Here is a 26,124-nt window from a genome sequence, read left to right on the forward strand (position 1 = left end):
GGGCTAAGGAGGCATATATATTCATTCTCAATCAACTAGAAATCATAGTTTTTAGTTTTAGCTTCTTGCTCTGGTGAGTGAGTATATTTTAGGCAGAATAGCACAAACTGAATTGTCCTTTGTTTTCCGTAATTTTGGTTTGCTTCTCATCAAAGTGCCTCAAAGTGCTTTCTTAGAGCTTCTCTTAGTTTTTATATCTGGTAATGAAAGACCATCTGTACTTTCCCATCTTAGTCAAACATGTTCACTGTATGAGACAGTTTTATTTCATTCCAGTGATGCGATCAATACAGATAAACATACATTATAATCTGACATCAAAAAGGTTTGGCTTGGCAACCCCATAAAACTCCTGATTATTACAGGGAAAGGATATTCTCTATCCTTTGCAGATGCTGAAAGATTTATATAAGCTTTTTCTGTATCTCTCTATTTTGTCTGTTAATGTTCCTATTTTAAATATCTCAGTCTATGTCTTGGCAGCTTGCTAACCTTCTCATTCTAAAGTCACCTTAATAATTCCACAATTCTGCTACATCTGAGGATAGCATTCACGTCTGTAGGCTCTTTATTACTGAAACTACAAAACACCTTCGCTTACTAACTCTTTTAAGTGCTCTTCCATTGGTTACTGGCTTGTAGTCTTAACAAAATCTGCTATTATGTATCTTCCTAATAGTTAAGAACACAGCTGCCTTTTACTCTTATACCTAGATGTCTTCCACTAACTGGGAATTTTACATTCCTTAATTCCACATGTATCCATAAGTTATTCATCAGTTCTTAAAGTCACATTCTTTTCCAAAACTAAAGTTTCCTTCCAACCCATTATTGTCAGAGAAAAGAGAAGATGTTATCCTCCTTTTGATCTTTCCATTTCCATAACTGGTTTCTGAAAATACTTTCCACACACCTGCATCAGTCACCAGGAGAAATGTGTCACCACAAATTAGAATATTCCATGTTAAGTGGAATAGAATTCAACATCACATTAACTTTATGCAAAAATTAAAAAAAAAAACAATGAATTTATGTGAAAACAGGGATTACACCTACAGGACAAAACCTGACCATTTTTCACAACAGTTTTACCTTAGAGGTTTGACTGCGTCATCAGATGAAGAAGAACTGAACTTTATGAATGAAACTGTAAGTAACAGGTCATGAATGAAAATCATATCGCTCCTCTGCCTTTCATATCAGGCCTGTCTTGTAACCTGCATATCTGCAAAGGAAATTTCCAGGTCATTCTGCTTTCCTGAATCAAGAGAGAGCAAATCCCACCAGGATGAGTGAGCTGCTATGGGTTATGCTCCTCCATTCTCCCTGGTCAGCTGCTGTTAAATAACATTTACAACAACATCAAAAAATGAATACCTTCTTTACACTTGTTGTTACAAAACCACATTTTTTTCTGTTTGTACCTGCTTCTAGATAGCATTTAGTTTTGTGCTACACCATACACATAAAAAGGTGACATTCAACCTTCCTTGAGTTTTTCTGATTTTGCAGTGGTAATAATTAAATGGTTAGGGTTCAGTAAGGCACAGCTCCTTTTACACTCAGTATTTTATATATATATATATATATATATATATATATATATATATATGTGTGTGTGTGTGTGTGTGTGTGTGTGTGTTTGTATAGTTTCACTTCTAAATGTCAAAATTTCAAAACATCGAACCTCTGAATAGCAAAGACCTAATTATCAAAGTTTCGAAATCTCGAACCAAAAAAAAAAAAAACCCAACTCCGAGACTGCACCACAGTGAAAAGAATGGTAAAGTTTGCATTCTGCACTGTACGGTGATCTCCACTGAAAAGGTTTGAGATTTAAAAACTTCAGTCCTTTGGTCTTCGTTATTCAGAGTTTCGATGTTTTGAAATTTCAACTTTTAGAAGTGAAACTGTATTTATATATATATATATATATATATATATATATATATATATATATATATGTATATATATATATATATATATGTATATATATATATACATATATATATATATATATGAATCTACTTCACAATGCCAAAATTTCAGATTGCCGACAATCATATGGCCGAAACCATATGACCGACATCCGAAATCTCGACATTATAAGTAGACCATGAAAAAGGAAAATAAAATTTCCTTTCAATTGCTAGCAGGGGGGCTATGCCCCCCTGCACCCCCATGGGGGGGCTCCGCCTTCCATTCCCCCCCCCATAACTTTAATATATCAATTCTGAGATTGCACTACAGTGTAGGAATGGAAATCTTTCCATTCCGCACTATAGTAGATGCCGGTACCGCATTGTCGGCATTCCGAATGTCGATCATATGGTGTCAACCATATGGTTGTCGGCATTCTGGACTGTTGGCAATGTCAGGTAGTCCTATATATATATATATATATATATATATATATATACATATATATATACATATATATATATATATATATATATATATATATATATATATATATATATATATATATATATATATATATATATATATATATATATATGCATAAAATACTGTTCCTTTTTAAACTGCAATGCATGCAGTTCTCCACTGTTTGCATCTGTCTTCTTCTTCCCCCTAACACCTTGCCTGTTGATTCCTCTACTGTTACCCTTTCAGCCAATTTGTTCTACTGAGAGGAGAATGTCCAGGCATTCCAGAGTGAGACGAGAGATATACGGCCCATTTGTTCCTACCCAGGAACCCTAATCAACCCTTCATTGTCTGTTGAGAATCAGTTGGTAGGAAGTTGATCAGCTTGTTTGTACAGGGGGTACAACTTACCCTCTCCCCATTGGAGCAACCCACACTCAAAAGCTCCTTCAAACCAATGATTGATTACTATAGGGGAGGCATGTTTTCACATACTATATAGTCCTTAGCTTCCAAATGATTAATGCACTGTTACGTTGTGGATGGCTTGGACTTCACCTTGTAACAGTTAATGCTCCCGGTAAGTGTCCTTCTTGTTGTGAGCCACAGTGCTCCCGCTCAGTGTCCCTCTTGTTGTGTAACAGTTAGTGCTCCTGCTAAGTGTCACTCTTGTTGTGTGCCACAGTGCTCCTGGTAAGTGTCCCTCTTTTTTGTGTAACAGCTATTGCTTCCACTAAATGTCCCTAGTGGTCCTGCTAAGTGTCACTCTTATTGTGTAACAGCTAGTGCTACAGATAAGTGCCCCTTTTGTTTTCAGCCACAGTGCTCTCGCTAAGTGCCCCTCTTGTTGTGTAACAGCTAGTGCTTCCGCTAAATATCCCTCTTGTTTTGAGCAACAGTGCTCTCGCTAAGTGTCCCTCTTGTTGTGTAACAGTTAGTGCTCCCGGTAACTATCCCTCTTGTTGTGAACCACAGTGCTCCCGCTAAGTGTCCCTCTTGTTATGTAGCAGCTAGTGCTCATGCTAAGTGTCCCTCTAGTTGTGAACCACAGTTGCTTCCCGTCCTCTTCTCAGTATGAGTGAACTGCTACTGGCTGTGCCCTCCCATCCTGCCTGATTAGCTGCTATAACCAACATATGAAAAATACTGTCTACTCAGTTAGGACTGCCACCTTCTCACATTTTATAGCAATGCTAAGAGAATAATGGATGTAACATTGACTGTGCTTCACTTCTAAAGCCTTGTAAGTTTGTGGATGTTAAGGTTGTTGACAAGGACAGTGATTTGCAGTCCCTGTTGCTGAAACACTTCATTAGTGGAAAATCCAAAGACTCTATAACGCCATGTGTAGATACACATTTTATTTTATAACTGCAAATAATTCCAGAATTGATTCAGTAGAAAATTAAAAATGTTCTCAAAAGAAATAAAATAAACATATTACTATAGGAGCCAAATAAATAGTACTCCAAAGGATGAATGTTCCATTGCCAATCAGTACAACAAATAATCAACAGTACATAATGGCAACGAGACAACAAGGCACTTCATCTTCTTTTCTCAGTATAAATTTTTATTCAGATAAAGACAATGGTAAGCGCTTTCACTAAGTAGCTTCTTCAGATATTTAAATGATGTAATTCATTTATGTTCTGTATTGGTCTGAAGAAGCTACTTAGTGAAAGTGCTTACCATTGTCTTTATCTGAATAAAAATTTATGCTGAGAAAAGAAGACGAAGTGCCTGGTTGTCTTGTTGCCATTATATACTGTGGATTTTTGATATTACTATAGGACATGGATTAAAAGGCAATACTTGTGCTAAATTATGGAAATCTGTCAATTCTCAGCTTGGCCAATACAGATTGTCAAGGCTGATAAACAGCTTAGGATGATTTTAAACAGGAATATTGGCGCTTGTTATGCTTTTAAGTCTTTTAATAGCAGAAGATTTTCGAAGAGATATCGGGTGGGGGTGGGGGGGCTGAATAGTACCAAACAGAAAGAGCGGCTATCAAGAATACCTGATTCAAGCCTAAACCAGATGTGCAGGAGAAGAGGGGTCTATTTGAAAGTACTTCTTAAAGGTGCAGCATATTTTCTTATTATAGGAAGTTGAGGTCATGTAAATCTGGATGAGTGTGAAACATTCCTGTCGTGACTTTTCTTCTCTTCCCATCCCAAATAAAGTATGACATTAACTGAGTTTTGCACAAAATGAAAGCACTATGTAGGAAGGAATATATGAAAACATACAAGAGCATTTTTGAGGATGTTTATAGTGCCTAGTTTTGAGAGATGTAACTCTTTTCCAACTAGAAGTAACTGCAAAAAGTCTATTCTACAAAAGGTGTAAATTTATTTATTGCAAAGTTTGCACAGAAAAGAATAGAAGAACACCAAGATATTCACAGGGGATGCTTATGCCATGCACAAAGCTGTCCAGTACCCTAGTCAAGATCTGTTAGCCTCTCTTTGGATAAGAAGATAAAATAAGACAATTTTCTACAAATATTAATGTTTAACCATTTCAAAAAGATGGCATTAGCCTTGGTTAACTAGGTTTTGAAGGCTACATTGGTCTGAAAGTTTAATGACTATTAGGAAGAAAGTATGTGACTATTGGCAGCCTGGTCTAGTGCCTATAGAAATAGGGCAGGTAACTGTTTTATCATTACTATTACAATTGCAAACAGGTAATTAGCTGTATAGGACACAGATGCCCCTATAAACCTGGAGAAAGCCAAAAGCAGTAAGTGTTTCCCACATGCAGCACTAGAGGAACAAAGCAAAAGACTTCTGAAAATACTCAAGTACTCTTGTTGATAGGATAGAATGCCTCTGAGTGCCCTGAGTAATCAATCATGAGAGTTTTAATTTGGTTCAAGCTTGAAGACACCTTAGCAAAATCAGCATGATACCATATGGCGAGCAATGGGTGGAAACATTGAATTCTGTTAGTACTGATTTTTGCATCCACTTTAGCCTTTGTATTGATTAATGATATGAAATAATAGTTTCCTACCTTGTTAGGATCATTCTCACAGCTGGAAAGGACTATTGCCAAGGACATTTGATAAACTGTAACAATGGGCTAGTCAAGGCAATCTGATGAAACAGTGCTACTAAGAAAAGTACAAGGGATGAAAGAAGCACACACATATATATATATATATATATATATATATATATATATATATATATATATACATATATATATATATATATATATATATATATGTGTGTGTGTGTGTGTGTGTGTATGTGTGTGTTATGTACCTTTGCATATTTCTATATGGACAAATCATGTGATCCTTCAGCTTTACCTGATAGCATCAGTCAGAATGTGTGCATCCTTTCTCTTCCACAAAGTAGGCAGTAAGGGCATATTTGAATGTAATATTAATGCATCCGTTCAGATAGTCACTGTAAGAACCCGTTGAACCTTTTTGTCCTAATAAGTGTCTGACTGGGATTCATTCACCTTATATAGAGCTGCATAAAACTCTGTAGAAAGGAAATCAATGACTTTAGGGTTAGAGATGTGTTTGTTGTCACATAAAAAATGATGAACCACTCTGTCTATCCATGCCCACTTTGCCAAAAGTGAGTTGCCAGTTTAACAGAAAGACTCTCACCTGCTAAGTGTTTCAGCACAGAGGGACACTTCAGCCCTAATCTCCCAAGCCAGTTTGTCTGTATACAGCTGTATTAACGGAATATTACTTCATTATTACATTTAGAACTGTGGTGGAATTCAAAGATATGTTTTTACATCCTCCTGCTGGATTTTGATTTTGCTGTCAGGTTTAACCAGTATAGGTCCGGACAAACTCTGCATGCAATGCAAAAGGCTGAGCAAAAAAACTGCCAATCCTGTTTTTTTTTTTTATTTTATTTATTTTTTAGGATGTCCACCACCTCTGTATTTCTAAGTATTTAAAATTTAACCATCTTTGCAAGAGGACAGCAACATCTGGTTGGAGGGCTGTCCATAAAAAACACTTCATGATTTGGACAGCTCTTCCCAGGGTTCCCTTGAAAATGAGCTTTTCCCAATCAGACGTTCCTGATCAACAGAGATAAATAAATAAATTGATTGCCAGCAGGGGATGAAATTAATAGAATGAACACTAGTTATGAATCAAAGCTCAAAATCAGGATGAATGTGTTAGATTAAACTTCACTGATCAAGCAGTGATAAGAAAATAATTTTGCCTATTGCAAGAGCAGGACGATGAAACTTGAAAAGTTTAATCAGGCTCATGTGGGTGAACCAGTCTCCAAACATTTACCGTGTTATCAAATAAGCATTGCACTGCTTAACACATCTTCACTATCAACATATCACTCTGAGGTATGTGCTCACTGGTCAGAAAATGAGCCAGCGTTGCCAGTTATCAGTTTCTTTTATAATCAGTGATTTTTTTCAAAGTAAATGGAGAGATGTCAGTAAAAATAAAGGAAAGAAGTTTAAATCCTCACCATTTGGATTATACACATTGCTTAGGAAGCAAGTAACTGTAGGAGTACAACAATTCTGTGCCTCCACAAATTTTTAGAACTACTAATGCCACGGCTCCTTGCCATGGCTGCTACAGTGCCTGACTGGGAGTACGCTCCTATTTTTTTTTTGCCCTATATTTTCTCTTGGGACCTCGCCTGGGTGGACACATACATTCAACAAAGGCCACCTATTCCATATATATTTTAACTAAGAGACATACTGCTCTGCTGCATCCTTTCCCTATTTTGGAACTTGGAAGAGTGTCTCCCAGAGGACACTGCGAAAGTATGTACATCTGTTGTCTCTTGGGCTCCTACCATTGTAACTCCTGCTTGTTAATATTGTAAGCTATCTCCCTGCCAGGACAGCTAGCAGCCTAAACACCTTCCATTCCCTTTCCCATCTTTATCTGAGTTCTGTCCCTGCTTCTCCATGTTCCACCTATCTAGTCCTAAGACCTTCCTAGTTGCTCAAATGCACTTCTGCATTTGGCCACTAGAGGGCGGCCCCCCTACTTTACTTTTGTTTCTTTTTCTTCACTCATTTCTTGCTTTTCTCTTCTATTAATTGCTACCCTCACTTTCTCATTCATACTCTTGCCCACTTCACCTATTTAATTATAAAAACCTTACTTACCCAGCTACAACTTACTCTCCTGTATCCTATGCTCTACTGATTGACTCTCGATCCTCTCCTGGTTTCTTTTTACTCCCCTGTCTCCCACTGTACCTTGCCTTCCATCTCTAGATCTGCCTACTTTCCTTCTAAATATACTGCATACTTTCTTCCCTCCTCTATCTCTTACTGCCTTTCCAGCTCCATCTAGGGAGATATACCGTGCACGTTATCTCCATCCTACACCTTCTTACCTTACTACTATTTCATTCTCCTTCCCTTCCCTCCCCCAGACTGCCCGATCCTTTGTATGTCCCTTCCCTCCCACATAATTGAGTTATAGACCTCCCTGTCTGTCCCACATAGCTCGTATTCCCTGTTCCTCCACCCCTCCCTCTACTTCCGCCTGGAAGTGATAAATACTCCCCCTCCCCTCAGGGCGCCATTTTCAAACTCCTTGCCATGGCTGCTACAGTGCCTGACTGGGAGTATGCTCCTATTGTAAGTGCTTTCCTGTTCAGCTTATATTGTTGATTTCAGGGCTTTTCCCTCCATGTATATGCTAAAGGCTCGTTATAGATAAATTATGACAGTATTTGTATTTGTACGCTGTTGTGCAATGTGTTGAGAGTGCATTTAACCTATCTATTGCATAGCTGGTTTGCTGTGTTAAGAGTGCATTTTACCTATCCATTGCTTAGCTTGCAATACTGCTCTGACTACTGTTTTAAACGTACCGAATGGTACTTCTATTCCTATGGCGTGTTCTGATTGTAGATCCACTGTTTAGTTGGTTAATGCTCTATGCGTATTGGTTGTACTGCATAAGTTACTGTTTTTGTGCATCGCAAAGCTTTTTGGGGCTAGGTTGTGTTGCTCCTGTCCCTTGAAAGTGTTATCGAATGTAGCGCATTGGTTGTACTGCATAAGTTACTGTTTTTGGGCATTGCAAAGCTTTTTGGGGTTAGGTTGTGTTGCTCCTGTCCCTTGTAACTGCTACTGAATGTAGCGCGACATTGTCCTTTTACTTATATTCCCTTTAAACCGCTACTGAACGTAGCGCGACATTGTCCTTCTACTTATATGCACACTGTGCGAGGATTCTACCGCACAGAATATGGTGTTTTGTTCCTAATAGGGTTTCCCTTATTTAAATGACCACGATCTGCTTCTGGGTACATTATTTGTGTAATGCTTCACGGTACTGCTGAGGCTACTTTCCGACATTGTTTTACCCATGTATAACATGTTTTGCTACTAACTAGCGCTGGTGCAACACGCCAGCTCCACTTGTTTGTATTACCTCTTAAACGCCTGGTTGGTCGCAGATGTAAGCGCCCTAGGATTATTACATTATCCCACAAACGGCAATTACATTAGTTTCTGGGACTGCTTAATGATATTTCACGCTTGTATATAATACTAGTGACTAGTTTAATTGTTAAATACTCATAACAGCATTTTACATACTGCAGAAACATTGATTCTTGAATCCCCACAAGTACATTTTATAGTGCTATAGTGCTCTTGTTTTATTGATAGGTTTATGTAAATTAAATAATTACAATACTTTCTAACAAACTACAGAAATATTTGTTTAAAACTGCATAATTATGCTCTAACTGCTGCAGGACTCTTGAATAGTTCTTGAGTCTCCTGAATTTTGTATATTTCCTGATGAAACTGCTCCTTGTTTTACATGGTCATTTATTTAGTTTAAATATCTATTTTAATGCCAGTTGCTCACTCGTTTGCAAGGCATACCTGTTGAGTTTTAGATATGTTTTATTCATTTAATTGAAAGCTATGGACCTTGTTATTCTATTACTGTTTGCTTTACTGACTACTGTGATTTTTAGCTTCTTCTTTCTGTCTACTACGTATTTAGATATTAAGGTGTTGTTACTATTACATTGTTACTAACCCTTCTCATCTCTCCCTCTTATCTCCAGTTTTTTTTGCCCTATATTTTCTCTTGGGACCTCGCCTGGGTGGACACATACATTCAACAAAGGCCACCTACTCCATATATATTTTAACTAAGAGACATACTGCTCTGCTGCATCCTTTCCCTATTTTGGAACTTGGAAGAGTGTCTCCCAGAGGACACTGCGAAAGTATGTACATCTGTTGTCTCTTGGGCTCCTACCATTGTAACTCCAGCTTGTTAACATTGTAAGCTATCTCCCTGCCAGGACAGCTAGCAGCCTAAACACCTTCCATTCCCTTTCCCATCTTTATCTGAGTTCTGTCCCTGCTTCTCCATATTCCACCTATCTAGTCCTAAGACCTTCCTAGTTGCTCAAGTGCACTTCTGCATTTGGCCACCAGAGGGCGTCCCCCCTACTTTACTTTACTTTTGTTTCTTTTTCTTCACTCATTTCTTGCTTTTCTCTTCTATTAATTGCTACCCTCACTTTCTCATTCATACTCTTGCCCACTTCACCTATTTAATTATAAAAACCTTACTTACCCAGCTACAACTTACTCTCCTGTATCCTATGCTCTACTGATTGACTCTCGATCCTCTCCTGGTTTCTTTTTACTCCCCTGTCTCCCACTGTACCTTGCCTTCCATCTCTAGATCTGCCTACTTTCCTTCTAAATATACTGCATACTTTCTTCCCTCCTCTATCTCTTACTGCCTTTCCAGCTCCATCTAGGGAGATATACCGTGCACATTATCTCCATCCTACACCTTCTTACCTTACTACTATTTCATTCTCCTTCCCTTCCCTCCCCCAGACTGCCCGATCCTTTGTATGTCCCTTCCCTCCCATATAATTGAGTTATAGACCTCCCTGTCTGTCCCACGTAGCTCGTATTCCCTGTTCCTCCTCCCCTCCCTCTACTTCCACCTGGAAGTGATAAATACTCCCCCTCCCCTCAGGGCGCCATTTTCAAACTCCTTACCATGGCTGCTACAGTGCCTGACTGGGAGTACGCTCCTATTGTAAGTGCTTTCCTGTTCAGCTTATATTGTCGATTTCAGGGCTTTTCCCTCCATGTATATGCTAAAGGCTCGTTATAGATAAATTATGACAGTATTTGTATTTGTACGCTGTCGTGCAATGTGTTGAGAGTGCATTTAACCTATCTATTGCATAGCTGGTTTGCTGTGTTAAGAGTGCATTTTACCTATCCATTGCTTAGCTTGCAATACTGCTCTGACTACTGATTTAAATGTACCGAACGGTACTTCTATTCCTATGGCGTGTTCTGATTGTAGATCCACTGTTTAGTTGGTTAATGCTCTATGCGTATTGGTTGTACTGCATAAGTTACTGTTTTTGTGCATCGCAAAGCTTTTTGGGGCTAGGTTGTGTTGCTCCTGTCTGAATACCTAGCAACTGTATTTCGCCTGCCTTTCTGTTACATTGAAGCTGTTTTTACTGCATTTAACTTAATATTGCACTTGGAATCCTTGTTTGTTACTATTTGACTGTATTTGTAGCAAACTCTTCTGTGTAAGCTGTAGTAGCTGATTCATAGCATTTATAAGTGTTTGCTGTACCTGTTTCTGCCTGTTTTGTGAAAAAAAAGAAAAAAAGAAAAAAATATCTCTTGTTTTTCCTGCTTTACTAGTTTAGTCCAGTTTCAGAGTTGCTGATTCCTGGGCTTTGGTTGTAGTTCCTGTGTACTGTTTCCTTGCCTTATTTGGGGGAAGGGAAGCTACCTTGCTTTCCTGCTTTACTAGTTTAGTCCAGTTTCAGAGTTGCTGATTCCTGGGCTTTGGTTGTAGTTCCTGTGTACTGTTTCCTTGCCTTATTTGGGGAAGGGAAGCTACCTTGCTTACCAGTGGGAGTGGGAAGCATTGAGCTGCCTTTGTCCAGTTTTGTGAGGTTTCAGCCAGTAACTAGTAGTTTATTGGTCGTTTTGGGCCAGTTTCTAGCTTTTTCCAGCCCCTGGTATAAAACTTTCAGCTTGTACCTACTCAGCACAGACTCCACGTGGGCCAGCAGAGTAATCCAGGCTGCAGAGAGCTGAATAAGCGACTTTTCTTGATACTAAGTATATTTTTGTTGCTTTCCACATCTGAATACCTAGCAACTGTATTTCGCCTGCCTTTCTGTTACATTGAAGCTGTTTTTACTGCATTTAACTTAATATTGCACTTGGAATCCTTGTTTGTTACTATTTGACTGTATTTGTAGCTAATTCTTCTGTGTAAGCTGTAGTAGCTGATTCATAGCATTTATAAGTGTTTGCTGTACCTGTTTCTGCCTGTTTTGTGAAAAAAAAGATAAAAAGAAAAAATATCTCTTGTTTTTCCTGCTTTACTAGTTTAGTCCAGTTTCAGAGTTGCTGATTCCTGGGCTTTGGTTGTAGTTCCTGTGTACTGTTTCTTTGCCTTATTTGGGGGAAGGGAAGCTACCTTGCTTTCCTGCTTTACTAGTTTAGTCCAGTTTCAGAGTTGCTGATTCCTGGGCTTTGGTTGTAGTTCCTGTGTACTGTTTCCTTGCCTTATTTGGGGAAGGAAGCTACCTTGCTTACCAGTGGGAGTGGGAAGCATTGAGCTGCCTTTTGTCCAGTTTTGTGAGGTTTCAGCCAGTAACTAGTAGTTTATTGGTCGTTTTGGGCCAGTTTCTAGCTTTTTCCAGCCCCCTGGTATAAAACTTTCAGCTTGTACCTACTCAGCACAGACTCCACGTGGGCCAGCAGAGTAATCCAGGCTGCAGAGAGCTGAATAAGCGACTTTTCTTGATACTAAGTATATTTTTGTTGCTTTCCACATCTGAATACCTAGCAACTGTATTTCGCCTGCCTTTCTGTTACACTGAAGCTGTTTTTACTGCATTTAACTTAATATTGCACTTGGAATCCTTGTTTGTTACTATTTGACTGTATTTGTAGCAAATTCTTCTGTGTAAGCTGTAGTAGCTGATTCATAGCATTTATAAGTGTTTGCTGTACCTGTTTCTGCCTGTTTTGTGAAAAAAAAGGAAAAAAAGAAAAAAATATCTCTTGTTTTTCCTGCTTTACTAGTTTAGTCCAGTTTCAGAGTTGTTGATTCCTGGGCTTTGGTTGTAGTTCCTGTGTACTGTTTCCTTGCCTTATTTGGGGAAGGGAAGCTACCTTGCTTTCCTGCTTTACTAGTTTAGTCCAGTTTCAGAGTTGCTGATTCCTGGGCTTTGGTTGTAGTTCCTGTGTACTGTTTCCTTGCCTTATTTGGGGAAGGGAAGCTACCTTGCTTACCAGTGGGAGTGGGAAGCATTGAGCTGCCTTTGTCCAGTTTTGTGAGGTTTCAGCCAGTAACTAGTAGTTTATTGGTCGTTTTGGGCCAGTTTCTAGCTTTTTCCAGCCCCCTGGTATAAAACGCGGTAAACGCGCGTTAGCGATTTAGAGCGATTTAGCGCTGAGCTGCCACTGTTGCACACTAGGGCAGTGCCGGTTAAGCAGGTTTAAACTATTCGGCTACCTAAAGTCCACTCTTCAAATTTTCCCTTAAAACTACCTTCCTCGAACTATACTACTGATCAAATCAGCGTATCCTATAACTAAAAGATCAACTCTACTTGACTCCAAGTAGACTATTCTCTATCTATTAAACCTAGCACTTGCTCCTACAGTACTTATTACCTTGATACGGCACTCTTGTCATAGATAGTACCCCAAAAGGCAACCCCCATTTCTCGGTCACCCACGCCCCCGAATCTTTTTTAAAGTTTTCGTCTACCCTTCTAGCATGTCGAGGGATCAGTTGCTAGTGTCCTCTCCTGCTCAGCTGGTGAACCTGGGAATATTGAGGCAATGTTTCAATTGCCTCATGTACACAGACAACCCTTTCCTCCTCCCACAAAACACAAATACATGCGAGATGCAACTATACGGCCAAACTGGAGGCTGAGCTCTCTCAACATAGGACTGGTAAGACCAGTCAGGAGGAGAAGGTTACCACACACACTATAGACCCAGTCTCACATAGTACCATTACAACCTCAAATCATACACATAAACACACAAAGACATACTCGAGGCTCTGATCAAAAATCTACCAAAACAGCAGAGGCCACCAAAGCAGACACCCAAACAACCACCACCTCAGAACACAACACCGCAACACATAGACCTGACAGTCAGAGTGTCAAACAGTCACAGCCCTTAAGGCCAAACACAATGCCAGACACACTAGTCATTGGTGACTCCATAGTCAGACACACTGATGTCCCGCTCACCAGACTGAGTAAGGAGAAGGTCACAGTAAGCTGCCTGTCGGGCGCTAGAATCCGCCACATAACGCAAGCACTCAGGTCTCTCAACAGCAGGTACAAATATGACTCAGTCATTGTCCACGCTGGTGTAAATGACCTGAGACGCACTCCTTGGACTACATGAAAAGAGACATTGAGGAGCTCTCTGATTTTGTAGCCCAGGCAGGTATGACCCTGACCTTGAGCAGTATCCTACCTTCACCAAGAATGATGCCACAATACAGAGATAAGATGATCAGCTTTAACAATTGGCTTAAACACTGGTGTCATTCAAAGGGGATCCAGTATCTGTCTGCCTGGGATGACATGCTGGACAAGCCACGCTGCTTCGCAAGGGACGGCTTGCACCTGTCACCCTGGGATTCCGGATATTGGCAAAGGCTCTTGCCACCCCATAGTGCCTTTTTAGGCAAGGCTCAAATTCTAAACCTACCACCCTAGAACACAAAAAGGAAAAAACTAAGGGTAATGCTGCTCAATGCCAGAAGTCTAAATCTCAAAATGCACGCACTCGAGGCCCTTCTCAGTATGGAGAACATCGATGTCTGTGCTGTGACAGAAACCTGGTTCAAGGCTCCTGAGAGCACCCCAGCGCTATCAGGTTTTACCTCATATCATGCGTTCCGGCCCCAAAATCTGGACAATACCAAGAAAGGAGGGGGGGTATCCATATTCATCAAGGACACCCACACCTCAAGTCTGGTGGCAACGCACGATGCATCGGAGACCATCCAGGTGCAATTAACCATAGGCAAGACTGCTCTGCAAATTGTAGCATGTTACATGCCACCCTCACAAACTCAGGAAACTCACATGGCCTTCCTGAAAACACTAGAGGGGATAAATGTATCACCAAACACCATCATACTAGGTGACTTCAATTACCCTAATATAGACTGGGAACACTACTCAAGCCCAAACACCCTAGCCCAAAAGTTCCTGGAATTCATAAACTCAAATGCCATGGAACAACTAGACACCATCCCCACAAGAGGAGATAACATACTTGATCTCATCATCACGAACATGGGAGCACAATGTTCAACACCGGAAGTATACCCCTCACTGGTGAGATCAGATCACAAACTAATCTCGCTGGAGGTCCTCATCCCACCCCCACCTGAAATAAAAAAGACCACAGTAAAGAACTTCTCAAAAGCCGACTTCACACTTCTAAAGACTAGTGTGGTCTCCTTTCAGGCCCCCGAGCCGGCGGAAAACAATACTCAAGCCGCTGAATCACTTACAAACGCCTTCTACCAGCACCTGCAGGACTGCATGGATAAGGCAATCCCAAGCAAAACAAAGACTCTTTGGACCAAAGGCAAGTGTCCAGTCTGGTGGACCCCAGCCATAAAAAAACTCTACAACAAAAGGAGGAAGCTACTACAAGATAGAGCAAAATCCTTAAAAGGTAAGACACCCTTGATCACTATAAGTAAAAAAATAAGAGCTCTCATAAAATCATCCAAAGCAAATTTCGAGAGAAAAATAGCTAAAGACTCAAAAGACAATCATAAGGCCTTCTTTAGCTATGTTAGAAACCTAGGAGGAAACTCCCAGATATGCTCAGAACTAGTTCAAAATGATGTGAAGATTACTGATCCTACAGACATTGCCAACATACTGGCTGACAGGTTCAGTGCAAACTTCTCCTCCCCATTCCTGCAAAAGGAGAGATATCTATACCAAATGAGTGGAGCCCCGCAAACATCTCCAGCGGCCAAGTGAGAACTGCTCTCTCCAAAGCAAAAAACACAGCATCCATGGGACCCGATGGTGTCCCCGGCTGTGTGCTCCACGAACTCAATGAGGAATTAAACCCACAGCTAGGACAGCAGTTTAATCAAAGTCTTACCTCTGGATACGTACCCAGGGAGTGGCGCACTGCAACTGTGGTCCCACTTCACAAAGGCGGTGCCTCCACAGACCCTGGAAATTACCGGCCCATTAGCTTGACAAGCCTTATCTGCAAAGCCATGGAGAGGATCATAATGGACCTCATAATTAAAGACATAGGGAATTTGCAGACTTTGGATCCAACCCAGTTTGGCTTTGTCAAAGGCAGATCATGCCTTTTAAACTTGGTTGACTTTTTCGAAACAGTCACCAAAGCCATTCATGAGGGAAAGGCAGTCCATACAGCCTACCTCGATAAGGCCTTCGATACAATACCCCACTCGGGTATCATTGAAAAACTCATCAGCTTAAATGTTAACCCATACATCACAAGATGGGTTGCAAACTGGCTGAGTGACAGAACCCACAGGGTCAGAGTTGCTGGCGCCATGTCAGACTCAAAGCCTGTCACAAGTGGTGTCCCACAGGGCTCAGTCCTGGGCCCACTCTTGTTTGGCATCTACTTTTCCGAAGTACAAGCAAACACAGGAGGGTTATGGCTGACAAAGTTTGCAGATGACTGCAAACTGGGCCATAGTAGAAAACACATCTGACACAGATATCCTTCAGAAGGGTCTCACAGAAACGGATAACTGGTGCCAGAGCCATGGCCTAAAGTTAAATGCCAAAAATGCATAGTCATACCCTTTGGGAAAAACAAGGTTACCCTAGCTACCAAATAGGTGGCAATCCACTGAGCACAGAAGAAGTTATCAGGGACCTGGGGACCCAGGTTGATAGTAGTCTGTCATTCGACACCCATGTAGCTAAAGTAGTTAGGAAGTCCTTCTACATTGCCCACCTTATCATGAAGGGATTCTCATCTAGATCAAGGGAGGTCATAGTCTCCCTTTACTCATCACTCATCAGACCAATGATTGAGTACAATGCCCCATTCGGAATGTATCTGACCCGACACTTGCAGCAGCTGGAGAGGCCACAAAGTTCCTCACCAAAAGGATAAAGGGTCTCAAAATCTGTCCTATGCTGCCCGACTGAAAGAACTCCAGCTCTATTCAGTCGCCACCGCTTGCTCAGAGGTGACCTTTGCCTAACATACAAGGCCATGTCAAACCCAGATTTGATGAATATGCTTCACCTCAAAAATCTAGATCCATCAGAGCCACAAGGGCAGGAGACTTAAACCTCGACACGGCTATTAATAGGACGTGCTGGAGGGATAGATTCATCACCCAAAGACTCCCTATGCTGTGGAACAAAATCCCGGTACATGTGAGGCAGAGCACCTCGCTGGCCTTGTTCAAGAGAAATCTTGACCAATGGATGGGAGATCGCAGATATACCCCAGGAATTACCTCAGTGTCACTGCTCGACAGAGGCACAGCAAAATAATGGGTATAGTTCCCCATACTAAAGGGGTGGCGTAAGCCACAAAACAATGGGCTAGGCTTATAAATGCCCTCGGGCAGATAGCCTAGTATGAACCTATGAACCTATGAACCTATGAAAGTGTTATCGAATGTAGCGCATTGGTTGTACTGTATAAGTTACTGTTTTTGGGCATTGCAAAGCTTTTTGGGGTTAGGTTGTGTTGCTCCTGTCCCTTGTAACCGCTACTGAATGTAGCGCGACATTGTCCTTTTACTTATATTCCCTTTAAACCGCTACTGAACGTAGCGTGACATTGTCCTTCTACTTATATGCACACTGTGCGAGGATTCTACCGCACAGAATATGGTGTTTTGTTCCTAATAGGGTTTCCCTTATTTAAATGACCACGATCTGCTTCTGGGTACGTTATTTGTGTAATGCTTCACAGTACTGCTGAGGCTACTTTCCGACATTGTTTTACCCATGTATAACATGTTTTGCTACTAACTAGCGCTGGTGCAACACGCCTGCTCCACGTGTTTGTATTACCTCTTAAACGCCTGGTTGGTCGCAGATGTAAGCGCCCTAGGATTATTACATTATCCCACAAACGGCAATTACATTAGTTTCTGGGACTGCTTAATGATATTTCACGCTTGTATATAATACTAGTGACTAGTTTAATTGTTAAATACTCATAACAGCATTTTACATACTGCAGAAACATTGATTCTTGAATCCCCACAAGTACATTTTATAGTGCTATAGTGCTCTTGTTTTATTGATAGGTTTATGTAAATTAAATAATTACAATACTTTCTAACAAACTACAGAAATATTTGTTTAAAACTGCATAATTATGCTCTAACTGCTGCAGGACTCTTGAATAGTTCTTGAGTCTCCTGAATTTTGTATATTTCCTGATGAAACTGCTCCTTGTTTTACATGGTCATTTATTTAGTTTAAATATCTATTTTAATGCCAGTTGCTCACTCGTTTGCAAGGCATACCTGTTGAGTTTTAGATATGTTTTATTCATTTAATTGAAAGCTATGGACCTTGTTATTCTATTACTGTTTGCTTTACTGACTGTACTGTGATTTTTAGCTTCTTCTTTCTGTCTACTACGTATTTAGATATTAAGGTGTTGTTACTATTACATTGTTACTAACCCTTCTCATCTCTCCCTCTTATCTCCAGTTTTTTTTGCCCTATATTTTCTCTTGGGACCTCGCCTGGGTGGACACATACATTCAACAAAGGCCACCTACTCCATATATATTTTAACTAAGAGACATACTGCTCTGCTGCATCCTTTCCCTATTTTGGAACTTGGAAGAGTGTCTCCCAGAGGACACTGCGAAAGTATGTACATCTGTTGTCTCTTGGGCTCCTACCATTGTAACTCCTGCTTGTTAACATTGTAAGCTATCTCCCTGCCAGGACAGCTAGCAGCCTAAACACCTTCCATTCCCTTTCCCATCTTTATCTGAGTTCTGTCCCTGCTTCTCCATATTCCACCTATCTAGTCCTAAGACCTTCCTAGTTGCTCAAGTGCACTTCTGCATTTGGCCACTAGAGGGCGTCCCCCTACTTTACTTTACTTTTGTTTCTTTTTCTTCACTCATTTCTTGCTTTTCTCTTCTATTAATTGCTACCCTCACTTTCTCATTCATACTCTTGCCCACTTCACCTATTTAATTATAAAAACCTTACTTACCCAGCTACAACTTACTCTCCTGTATCCTATGCTCTACTGATTGACTCTCGATCCTCTCCTGGTTTCTTCCCGCTCCGTTCGCCCTTCGGGCTCACTCTGCTCCCCTACCCTGCCCCCAAATCCCACCCGCCCCAGTACCTCTACCTATATCCCTCCAGTTTCCACACCCACTTCCTCCCTCCACCAATCAGCCCTCTACATCTTAGACACACCCCTACAGCCTATTATCCAATTTGTAACCACTCCCTCAGCTAATACTTACATTCTACTCATTCTAAACACTCCTCCACTCAACTACCTCTCCCTCCAGCTCCACACTTACTACTCCCTATCCTACCCATCCTTACAAAGCTTTTTCTCCATCCCCCTGCACAATTACCTTACAACATATATAAGACATCTATAACACTTAACACAAAGCAGCCTTATCAACATGCCTTTAAATCCTTCATCCATTTGTATCCTTCTTTTACTATCTCTTAAACTATCATACCTTTATTACCTCACCCAACCCCATACTTCATACCATACACAATGTTTTCATACAACCAACCATTTGAACTCCCCTCTCTCACACTTGCACTCTCCTATCTCTCCCCATCTTTACCCAATAACACAGCTCCTCACCTTCTTATTCAAAGTTTTCTCCTCTCAGAGAAACTCTCTCCCCATAGCAACCAAACACCCCATAATCATTACAACTGACCCAAATCATTGTTTTACTCTACTCAATCATCTTTTGAACCCAATCTTTCACCTCATTTCCAGTCTTTTATCTGGTGATATACATCCCAACCCTGGCCCCTCCTCCTTTTCCTCCTCACACAAGCCTATATACTTTACCTCTCTAAACTCCCAAAGCATAATGAATAAAGTCCCAACCCTCCATGCATGGCTTATGCATAATAAACCTGACATACTATCTATTTCAGAAACATGGTTAAAGCCCTCTATAAAAGATTCTGAAATTACTCCACCCAACTACTCTATCATTAGAAAAGATAGGACCCAAAGGAAAGGTGGCGGTGTAGCCCTCCTATATTCCTCTTCCTTGCTAGTTACCCCCTACGACAAACCCACTCCTACATTTAACAACGCAGAAGTACTCCTCACTCTCCTATAAGTTAATAAGCACAAACACATATGCCTTGCATCTATCTACATTCCCCCAGGGGACAATATTTCCACACTTGAAAATACCCTCTCTTGGCTCTCTGACAATATTAGCAATGAAACCATACTCTTAGGAGATGTAAATATTAACTGGGCCTCCATCCAGTCCCTAACAAATCCTCTTAACATCAACCTATATAACTTTACCCAACTAATCAATACCATAACACACCCATCAAAAGACCCCTCCTGTGGCACCATCCTTGACTGGATTCTAGTATCACATCCCCACTATTTTTCTGATAGCGGTACTCTTCCTGACCCTCTTAGTGATCATCTGCCTACTTTTACTCATCGACTCCCCTGTATCTCATACCGTTCCCACAACTACATTACTACTCATAATGACAAAAGTTTCAACCCGTCAATCTTTGTAGATTCCTTGAAAGCAATTAATTGGAACAATCTAAAGACACTTCCATTAGAAGAAGCAGTTGCTCACTTTAACTCCACTTTCTTAAGAATACTTGATTCCCATGCCCCTCTAAGAACAAAAAGAATCAAAACAAATTCAGCCCCCTGGCTAACCAAAACCACACTATCAACTATGCGCCTTAGAGACAAAGCCTGGGGACTCTATCTGAGAACTAAGACCCCAGAACATCACATTGCATTCAAAACCCTTCGAAATAAAGTAAAAAAGCTAATAACCTCAGATAGACAAAAATACTTCTTCACACTCCAAAACAATAATAAAACCAACCCTCAAAGATTTTGGAAGGGGATATCCACCCTCCTTAACCCCAGCAAACCTCACACCCCAACCCTTGACCCAAACAGTCCCGACTTAGATCTAGCTACGCAGTTTAACTTCTTTTTCATCGACTCCATTAGCAAACTCACCTCCTCCTTCACATGCCCCACCTCACTATCTAATACACCCCCTCCCTCTCCCACCCACAACCCTATCCCCAATTCCACCTCACACTGCCTATCTTCCACCTTATCCACTACTCCAACTGCTTCATCATTCTCACCCCCCTCAAACTCTCTCTCTCCACATTCCTCTCTATTCTCATTAAAACCTACACCCACTTCCACTATAAAGAAACTTCTTCAGAAACTGAAGCCTTGCACTAATGCCCCTGACACCATTCCCTCCTACTTCCTAAGCAGAGCTGCAGATGCTATTGCTTATCCCATCAGCATTCTTATAAACCGCTCTATTCATGAATGCACTGTGCCCCAACTGTGGAAGCAAGCATTCATCATCCCTCTACACAAAGGAGGCAACAATTGTAGCATCAACAACTTTCGGCCTATTGCTATCCTGTCCCCTATTTCTAAACTTCTGGAAAAGTGTGTCCACCTTCAACTCTTGCCACATCTCTTAGACAGCAACCTTATAACTCCTACACAGCATGGATTCAGGCCAAACCACAGCACTATGACAGCCCTCTTATCCTTCCTTGAGACTGTTAACACAGCACGTGATTCCGGCCACATTGTCTCTACCCTACTACTTGACCTCTCCAAGGCCTTCGACACTATCTCACACAATCTGCTCTTAACCAAACTGTCAAAACTTAACCTCTCTCCTTCTTCCATAAATTGGTTCTCTAGCTATCTATCAAATAGAAACCAAGCTGTAATATGGAAAAAGGCCACTTCCCCTTTCCTTAGTACCCCCACTGGAGTTCCTCAAGGATCTATTCTTGGCCCCCTCCTCTTTAACATATTTATAAACGATTTCCACAAATCAATTCCTTTTGTAAACATCATCCAATATGCAGATGATTCTACCATTATCTGCTCTGCCACCTCCTCCTCTCAGCTCCAAACACTTACCCAGGAAGCTTTTTCAATTACCGAACAGTGGATGAAAATAAATCACTTGGCACTCAATGCCTCCAAAACAAAACTTATGGTATTTACCCCCTCCAAATCCACTTCCTTCAATATAAACTCTTTCTCAATTACCAGCCTAAATAACTTACCCCTTGAACTAGTGACTGAAACTAAGCTACTAGGTGTACAAATTGATAACAGGCTTAGCTACAACTCCCATCTACAACTAAATATTAAAAAAACTCATCAAAAACTAGGTATTCTCTACCGTCAGAATCAGTACCTTACAAGCTCCTCCAAAATCACACTCGCTTCCTCTTTTCTCATCCCCTCCCTTCTCTATGGGGCCCCACTACTGACCAATCTTCAGTCCTCTCTAAAAAAACAGCTTTCCTCCTGCTATAATAAAATCGCCAAATTCGCAAATGGACACAGGTCCTCCACCCACCACTGTTCCTCTCTCCAAACCCTAAACTGGCTCGAACTACCTAATCATCTCACTTATATACAGCTGACTTTCGCTCACAAGCTCATTCTTAGTCCTTCTCTTTGTCCCTCCCTGTCCTCTGCCTTCAAAATGCACCTACCAAATAGAGTATTAAGGTCTAACAATCAAAACCTATTAGAAGTCCATAAACCATCTCATCCCCCAGGTAAACACTTACTATCCTTCAACCTTGCCCGCCTCTGGGACTCACTCCCACCATCCATTCGTACCACCTCTAACCGGTACACATTCAAAAACTCTCTCCATACATACCTGAGGTCCCAATGGGATTGCTCTTGCTCCCTCCCCTCATAAATTTATTATATCTCATCATCCTTTACACTTTTGATACGTATCTCTACCTAACAAACCTAATGTTCCATCAGTATATGTACTCTGTAAGGTTATTTGATGTCTGCTTGAATAACTCCTCTAAATGTATAGCACATTACTCTTTCTATTTTCTTACCTCTCATTTATCCTCATCATACTGTATTGATTTGAATGCTTTTGAATTGTGAGCTTAAATGTTTTATGTTTTACGCTGTACAATCTTTTTTGTAATTTTTGTAGTTTTTGTATGCACCTAATTTTGTCTGTATTGGAGCTTTTCTCCCCAGGACTCCATTGAAAACGGGTTCTTTTGGCCCAATGGACTATCCTGGTAAACCAACTGCAAATAAATAAATAAATAAATAATGACTTTGGGTCTGATTAATTTACTTTCATTACTGTGAAGGTGCTAATTTGGAAATCTTAGCTGTGGGCTGAACCAAGTTATTTATGGAGTCCAAAACTAACTGCATTAATTGGCTGTGAATGTTGGTGTAATAGGTACAGTTCTGTAATTTACAATAAATCTCATTTGTTGTTTATAATACCCACAGGTTCAAGTGATTGTTGGCCATTTACCAGTTATTGGACAGCCACAGACTACAGTTTTTTGCCATTGCTATTTTGTTAAACTGCGGTGGTCGTGCTGCATTAGCGTTGTCGCCACACAGTAAGATGTTGTCCTGTTCGATTCTCAGCTAAAGCGTCTTCTGTGTGGAAACATGCATGAATGGATGTACCTTCATTGAAGGCTGTGCATCAGAGCTGGCAACTCAGCACGTAAAAATCTGCTGTCAATCATTAGCGGACCGGAGTTCCGCTGTGGTGACCCCTCACCGGGAAAAGCCAAAAGACACAACATTTTGTTATTTTAGCAGACTGTGTAAGGAGCACAGCTGAACCTCTGAAAGACATGGGGCAGCATGCAGTTATTGTCCATTGCTTAGGTGATGGTTTGAGTAGGGAGGGCAAGATGGCAGCAGCCCTCCTAAAGAACATGAGGCAGCATAATGCAAAGTGCAGGGGCTGATAAAGAAACACTATATACGCATGTAATTAATAAATTTGGAGTTTTAATATGGTCATTTCATAACTTAAATTGAAATTAAAGTATAATGCATATGCTGTGATATGCATGAAAGGAAATGCACTTTCCAGCTCTTAATCAAATTTGCAGAAAGTGCAAAACAAAAATATGAACATAGTTTGCTGATGCTGCTCAAGTGAAAGGTTCTAATGCTGTGAAATTTGAAAATGATTTTAGAGCAGCAGTGTTGACTGATAGAAGTTAACAGGCAGAAAGTGGAGTCTAAACTTGATAATAGTGCCACTTGCAACATCTTGTTAGAAAGCAATTCTAACAGTTCTGGGTCTGTTTGACACTAAATAGAAAGCTGAATGATTACTGCTTATCTATTCTGGACATGATAGCACTGCTATGTGAGATATACAGAAAGTAAGGAAATAGCACATAGTAGATACTCTGAGTACTGCATATGAAGGACTGCTAGAACAATAACCAGAGATTATTTGGTAGTACTACAGATATCAATTGCAGAAAAGAAAACAGTATTTCAGGATTCTACTATGAGCTTGAAATGTCATTACTGAAAGAGTCTGAAAGGACATCCTGGGTGAACTGAAAGAGTCTGAAAGGACATCCTGGGTGAAACTGATTAGCAAGGAAAGGAATTTGGCCTTCTTTACCTTTCATGGAAGAAACAGGCTGTATGTGAGTCTTATTGCTCAAACCTAACAAAAAATATTTCCCAATAAGCTGAGAAACATGCTTGAGAAGGGTCTATATTGAAAACTCGAACATTGACTTACCCGAACACCTAAACGCCGACACATCTTCATTGAACTGCAAAAACATTGATCGTCTTGAAGAGCGAAATCCAAAACATCAATTTGTCATGGTTGGCCCTTCTGTGGTATAGCTCCGTAAAGTAAGTGTGTGATAGTTACTGACCTTACTGTTAGGGTGCGGGTCAAGTTAAGTGCATACTTGGTGGTATATGAAAGATTTAGTGTAGGGTTAGAAGTAGGGTTTAGTTTAGGGTTAGAAGTAGGGTTTTGTTTAGTGTATTTATGTGGTTTATTTAGTTAGGTAGTATGTAGCGGGCAGTGGGATGGGACAACTATGATATTTTGAGTTTTTGAATTTCACGGTTTAGGGCGTTCAATGTATCTGCAGTTCACGGAATATGTGTTGGCGTTTATGTGTTCGGGTAAGTCCAACATTCGAGTTTTCAATATAGATCTCTTGAGAAGATACACAATTCACATCTGGGAATAGTAAAGTCCAAAGAAAGACCAATAGAAATAATGATTTGGCAGGTATGTCAACGTAGTTGTGCCATGTGCACTACATACTTTTACAACAATATAAAGAAAACAATGATTGGAAACCCACTTTCAGATCACCCATGGAACGAAGAGGCAAAATAGCTGCTCCAGTTCACTGAAGTCATGTTTCTCATATATGTGGATTATTTTTCTAAGTTTCTTGAAATAGTCAGTTGGGAATACACAAGTGGAAGTGTGACTGTTGCACTAAAGTCTAAATCCTCGAGGAGAGGGAGCTGCTGCCTTATCTGAAGTAAAAGGCACTATAAGAACCAGAAAAAGTACTATGGCAATATGGACAAATAAATTAATCATAGCACTTAAAACCACTGTAGGAATAAATAAAAAAAATGTTGATAGTAAAGTATTTATTTCACTCCTGTAGTGGTTTTGTTTGTCATTGTAAGTGAAACTATGTAATAGGAGAAAGTAATTTTTTTTCACTATAACAATTGCCCCCCCTTACATGAAAAGATGTTGTGATTGTTGTGCAACTAATTCATTGCTGTTTGAGCTTAGAAATACTCCATATTTTAACGTAAGAGTGGAAATAATTCAGGAAGTCTCCAGTGATGCCAGAACCTGTCTCTGAGATATGCATTTGGGAAAACAAGGATTGTACTATACTGTACAATCAGGCTTTAGACCCTGTACAACTAATTCTAGAAAGGCTTTGCTTCCACAATTCTGCATTCTGGACTTCAGGCACGTTAGCCATGATGATGATGTAAGACCTTATTATTGGCTAACCTGCATTTTTCTGAATCACAGTTACTATTGCAATGTGCAGATCATAGTTGATCTGCATGTCATGCTAGTTAACTGCTGCCAGTGTTGTTAGTGCTATTCCCTACCCAGTCACTCTCCCACACACATAAGTATACAAAACACAAAAACAAACATACACACACACACACACACACACACACACACACACACACACACACACACACACACACACTTTAGTCCCTGTACATGTCCCTGACCTGTCTGTCTTTCTATGGCTTCCCATCTCCCAATCCCATTATTAGTTGAAGTGCCATTAAGCTGTGTAACTAGTATGCTTTGGATGCTAGTGTGCCCCTCAGTCCTCAACCACCATAATATTTTAAGTGCTATTATGACACCTGGTGTCTACTGAATCCCCCATCCCAGTACCGGTAGTGATACCAGTGCTGTTATTGCACTTAACTATAATGTTTCCCTGATGCCTAGAATCCCCTAATCAAAATTCCGCATAGTGATGCTGGTGCTGTTATGGTAATTAACTATAATATTTCCTTGGTGTCTAGTGAGTCCCTCCATCCCCCGATCACCAAACC

The 26,124-nt window shown here is 40.5% G+C and overlaps 1 protein-coding gene and 1 long non-coding RNA gene across 5 annotated transcripts in view; one reads left to right on the forward strand and one right to left on the reverse strand.

The window, feature by feature from the left end:
- KCNMB2 (potassium calcium-activated channel subfamily M regulatory beta subunit 2) overlaps positions 1–26,124 on the reverse strand; it is a 1,871,591-nt gene that overhangs the window by 47,787 nt on the left and 1,797,680 nt on the right. The gene's annotated exons all lie outside the window — the stretch shown is intronic.
- On the forward strand, positions 9,476–18,523 carry LOC122800833. The gene is made up of 3 exons (XR_006364648.1): positions 9,476–9,626; positions 12,514–12,515; positions 18,153–18,523. It is a non-coding gene; the product is annotated as an uncharacterized LOC122800833 (long non-coding RNA).

The sequence above is a fragment of the Protopterus annectens genome, chromosome 4.part1, assembly GCF_019279795.1.
Source record: "Protopterus annectens isolate FY-2018-M chromosome 4.part1, PAN1.0, whole genome shotgun sequence".
Taxonomy (NCBI): Eukaryota; Metazoa; Chordata; order Ceratodontiformes; family Protopteridae; genus Protopterus; species Protopterus annectens.